Source organism: Colias eurytheme, chromosome 15 (assembly GCF_061535395.1).
Source record: "Colias eurytheme isolate Ceu_HAF_F1 chromosome 15, ilColEury1 Martin Lab GWU primary, whole genome shotgun sequence".
In the NCBI taxonomy this organism is placed as follows: domain Eukaryota; kingdom Metazoa; phylum Arthropoda; class Insecta; order Lepidoptera; family Pieridae; genus Colias; species Colias eurytheme.
Genome location: NC_142994.1, coordinates 8,258,783 through 8,264,782, shown reverse-complemented (window position 1 = coordinate 8,264,782; position 6,000 = coordinate 8,258,783).

The window sequence follows — 6,000 nt, the reverse complement described above, 5'->3', positions numbered from 1 at the left end:
CTTTAACGTAGTGCCTATCTTATACAATTTAACAAAATGAGCTTATACCGTTCTTTACTACAACACAATTTTTTTCGCGTTTATACTGCTATTACGCTCCATCGATAATTACAAGTCTTCACCGATCGTTCTAACCGCAGCCGCGATAGTTTGCTGTCAAAGACTACCCTAGAAAGCTGTTTGCACAGTAACCTACATTATATCGTCACATGAGGGATGCCATCATTAATGAACAACAAGGGCTTTGATCGGGGGATGGACCCTTCGTGACTGTGCATTGAATATCTCAACAGATTCCATCGAAATTTGACTAAATCTATAAACGTCATACTTTCGCGAAGATTTCGAAAGTTTGCAAGTCAATATAAAATCTTAGAAGTTAAGTCACGTTTGTGTCTCGGAAGTTTTGCTTGCTGCGTTTCTCACTTCATGTAAAATCGTTTTATTAGTGGCCTAAAACGTTCTGCGAAAACAGAGAGCACTCGCTGTATTCTGTCAGCAGAACTGTTTCCACAAAACTATAGGCTCTTATGTAAATTAAATCTAAAAAAAAGATGAAAGTGTTTGGATAAATATAACACAAACTAAACACCAGCAATACAAAATTTGTGCCTGAAAATACACGTTGTTATATTTTTAATTTAGTATTTAAATGTCATAAAATCTCTCATCTCAAGCCGTTTACTCTGAGTACTAAGATATTCTGAATAAATCGACCGCCGAAGGGATATCGTTATTAGTTCAGCTCCAATTTCAATATCAGATTGAGCCGAGCTATGCGGAGCAATTGTGACCAGCACTGGAAGTACCTCTGAAGAGCTGTGGGCGTCACGGCCTTTCATTTCTCTATATCCCATTCAAATTTTTACCCTCAGTACTGGGCACGCTCGACGAGTGCTCTAACGTCCGTTCAATGCAATTTGATGAACGCGGTGTACGCTATTCAAACTGAATAGGATTGGCCACGACAATACTCTGGCTTAATAGAACCAATTGCCAATACATCACCGCTACTAGTTTTGTTTGGGTTAAATTATTTAAGTCTTTTCTGGGTCGACAATATGATTATAATGATTATAAACATGACAATTTCAACTCTTCAAAAGTCTGTTTACGAGTGAAGCAGTTGGGATCGTTTGAAAAGTTCATATAATTACAAGCGCCTAAACTGCCTGGCACATTTCATTAAACTAATAAATCTGCCAAGAGCGACAAACAACTAAAACTGAGTTATAACAAAGTCAAATTACTGAAGGAGTTTACCGCACGGGGAGGCAACCGACACCCGGGGAGGACGCGGGGCGAATACTGATGCAAGCCTGGAGACTCCTAACTCTCACAAGATTTTCGGATCGGGATTTTCCTTTCTTTACAATGGGCCTACTCCTGGGGCATATCAATTGCACGCGGTTATGTCGTTAGAAAGTTTCAGCAGGGAACTCCGACGCCCCATCGATTTTGAGGCTAATACCTAAATATACTATTCAAACGTGTTTGGGTAACCGTGTTTTTATATCTTGCCAGATTTTTACGATTTTCTTCATACATGCGTGCTGAAATTTGGAATTGCTTACGTGTAATGAGATGCGAATCTATTTGAATAAAATTGGAGAAATAAATTGAACTGTGCAAGAAATGTTGATTGGAACATTTGGTCGGGTTTAATATATAATTTTTCGGTTCTAAATCTTTTGTGCTTATCTAGGATAATGTGTACATTAGTCTCCCTTCGTTTAATTTACATAAAAGTACTATTGTTCATTTTTCTATAAAAGGGGCTTATCTGCACTAAATACTGATCCCGGGGGTATTAATTCTATTGTCAAGTAGTGGCACCTCAATCCACCCACATATATCGGGTATAATGAAGGGACTATGCATCGATTTATAGAATTCAATAATTATATCCTGAGCTCATTATTTTGAATTAATGTGCTAGCAAATTTAGCTAGTAGTGGTAGTTTTTAGTCAGAATTATTTTCACTATAACACCATTATGTAATGTATTTGTTTAGTTCATTGGAGAACGTAATAATGTATAAATTAATGCAAATTAGTTTACTGTTATTCGGCATTACTGATCTAAGAATAGAATGATTATTTTGGTGTGCTATGTAAAATAAATACACATATTGTATAAATACCTTGTACCTATTTTTAAAACGCTATCTCAAAAGCCGAGTTAGAAAGTATTAGAATACATTAAACTATTGCATGCTATATTTTTAAGGATTGCTTCTGCAATCCTTAAAAATATACAATAGCATGTTATTTTCAGAATCTAGGTCATATTATAATCTTGTTCTAGAATAGTAAGGCCAAAGTTCAGTGAGATCAGTTCATGACGACGGAAAATTGCATTCGTTATCGTACATCAGCTGTACTCTTGTACTGTAATGGTTATAATAATTGTGTTTTTGTATCGATTTTCTAAACTAGGACGCTGTTACTCGTTTTACACTAGGTTGTATAAACACGCACTGTGCAGTGTTAATTCGATTTACTTAGATATCATCTTATATATAAAATTCTCGTGTCACAATGTTAGTCTGCATACTCCTCCGAAACGGGTGGACCGATTCTCATGAAATTTTCTGTGCATATCGGGTAAGTCTGAGAATCGGCCAACATCTATTTTCCATATATACCACGGGCGAAGCCAGGGCGGCGGGAAATGTTATTATATAATTGTTAATGAGATAATATTATTATGATCAGAAACCTAATCTGTACCATCGGCATCAATAATTTTTTATCACACACAGCATAATTATCATAATATCGTATCATTAATGTTTAGGATATAATCCACAAACGTTTAAAGAATAGTATAATACTTATTATTATTTTATGTCCTATTGGAAGTTAAGACATATCGCCTATTAGAATCTGTTCTATAAACGGCCCAACTTTCGGCCTAACACTCCGGCTACAAACATATACATAACATAAATAGCCTATTGTCAGGTTGATAAATTTATGATGATACTAAATACTATTCAAAATCAAAATATAACGAAGAATAAACATGTAATATTATCTCCACTTATATTATTAATTTCACAAAACTTTATAGAAAACTTTATCAAGCATAAAACGGAACCCAATTACTCCTCAGCTTCCCTCTTACTTTTGAAAATATGTCTCAATGCCGGTCGCTCACACCGCTCCTTTTACCTCTGTGACACACGACGTCTCTTGAATGACCTCTATTCATTCCCCGATTCTCATTTCGCTAATGGAGTTGCCTTTTCGAGGTGCAAATAAATAGTTACGTCAAAGACCGTTTGTCTGATGCAAAAAGGGTGCTAATTAATGAAAATTTTTCACAAAATCCCGACCGGAATAATTTCGTATGACTTTATCTCTCGCAAAGTTTGTAAGCACTTGCGAATTAGGGAATGAATGAATTAACGTAACGTCCGCCAAATGAAATGTATATTACTTTGGAGTTCGGGACACAAATTCGTATCTTGTCTCGGCTTTTATTCGAAATTTATGAAATTGTATTTGAAATGGATAAGGCGTGTAATTGTAGCGACGAGAATTCTTAAGCTAACAGACATTGCCTTTACATGCCGAAGTAATTGAACATTCTGTTCAAAATATTTCTTGATAAGTTGACAATAAAGCGTTCGTTCTTGCATTTATAATCCTCGCGCCCCAAAAGATTGTCGATCCTGCGTCTCATCCGTCCTTTGGTAATGAAAATTCTAGACATCGCTCAGAGGATTTTCAGATATTCGAGGATCGTTTTCCGGACGGAAAAATAGGCTCGATGAAAAGAAAATACGGCGGAGGAAAATTGATATTACGTATACAACTCTGATGATATTTACGTATTTGTATTTAATCACGGAATATTTCTGTATCAAATCGTGGCACCGATATTATTACGTTTAATATGGATGTGATATTACTAAACATTTTCATTTCTTATGTCTATTACATTAATATCCAAAAATAAGTGATTTTCTCTTAGGTACATCAAAACATAGTACCTACCTAATTTTGTTAAGATCACAATTGTGTTAAACGAAACCGAAAAAGCAGAGTAAAAGTAAACGAAGTGTAAGTTATAAAAAGAGATAAAGAAAACTTACCACTAATCGAATCATGGGTTGTCCGGAATATTGTGAAGTTCGCTCGAGTGTCGTGAATGAATAAAATAGTCATGAATTTTGTATAAGTCGCTGACTGATCCGGGATCAGAGTCCGGGGTTAACTGACAAAGATATAGCTGGTGGTATTTGGAATAGTTTTTTACATTGTTGTTCTTTTGCGGTGAAAGCGTGGAATCTTTTTTGTTTGGTTTCAATTTGAACGTACTGAATAAATAGTGCTGTTGATAGATGTGTTATATCCCCGTCACGGCTTGTGTAAATATGGACTACTACTCTGGATAAGTTATAATTTTTTTACAAGAAAATATAATATTACAACATTACAAATTAATTAATAAAAGAATCTTGGTATTTATAACTTTTAAAAGTTAAAAAAAAAAACATTTTAGAATGACATTACTCAATATTCAAATAAAATATTAGTATTGCTTAAGTAAATTCTTTGCAGACTATGAATAAGTAACTACAATTCCTTGATTATTCTTATGAATAACTCTATATCTATAGCGTACCCCTATCGATATCAGACGTCATGTACATAAAATGGTATACCAAATCTCCAGCAAAAGGAAACATCAATAAAAAATTTCGTTCAAACAGAATCCAGTCCCACCCAATAATAGTAACCTATTCATAAAATATTCAGACCGACCTAAACATGCTTACAGAAACAATATGTATTTGTTTGTATTTATTCAGATCGAGTAAATAAAATAAATAATGCAATATTTTCCATTCAACTATTATTCAATTACGGTTTTTTCATAGAAATAAAAAGCAAATGCGATCGTTTTATGTTCGCGAACGGGTTGTTCACCTTATGGGTAATGAATGTAATTATAACTCGTATTGTGTTAAGCGCTAGTAATTTGAAATAACGAAGCACGATCAAAGCATTGATTAATAACACAAAAGCAGTTTTTTTATTAATTGAACATGTACTAATATTGGCAGCTAATTAAAATATGCATTTGCAATTTCTTTCCATTCAGTATTTGCCATGAATTACATATAATACTCTTAAATATAGGTACACTTTGTTTTTTATGCATGCACTTTACGTATTTCAATCGTACCTAAACTTAAAAAAATTACCGAATCAAAATGAGAATCTATAAAAATCTGACGAAGCATACTAACTGTATCATCGCATTATTTTGGGAGCTAGAAAAGCCAATGTTAGTACCAAGTTATGTCATTTAAAAACTTGTTTCTCTTCTTCAATTATTTATCTTCTCTTTACGCGACTTCAAATATTTTAATATACATTTAAAACAAATACTTAATCCAAAGTTTTGGCACAATCAACACTCTGACAGGTACTTAGGGGAACGTTTATGGTTTAACGTAAATAATAAGGGGAAGGTACCACCTAACCAACGCCTTTTGCATGTAGCAATATCCTCCTAATAACTTGCTCCTTATTCGAAGCGTTTAGGTGAAGTACTTTATGTGGAAAGCAAAATAAATGAAGAAGTTGACGCCAATAAATTGATTCCCCTTATTTTCTACTGCTTTGGAAATAAATCCGTAGGAAATACTGTTTATTTCAATATAATCATATTAAATTATTTTATTTCTTGTCTCTATAATTTAATTAAATTCTAAGATATAGGTACTTACCTCAAACTTCGTATAAAATAATGAGGTAGGTATTAAGATATTTTTTTTTGTTTTGATGTTTTTCAGCAACAGCTCTTCATAATCGGAGACCTAATTACACAATTTCTTTAACGTGAGATTTTTAAATATTTAATAATGAGCTACAATTTTTATGCGTCAATTTAAAATACTAAACCACTTTGTTTTGCTTCCTATGTCGCATGATGACACAATAAAGTTTAATAAATACTATTTCAAGTAAAACAATAGTAAA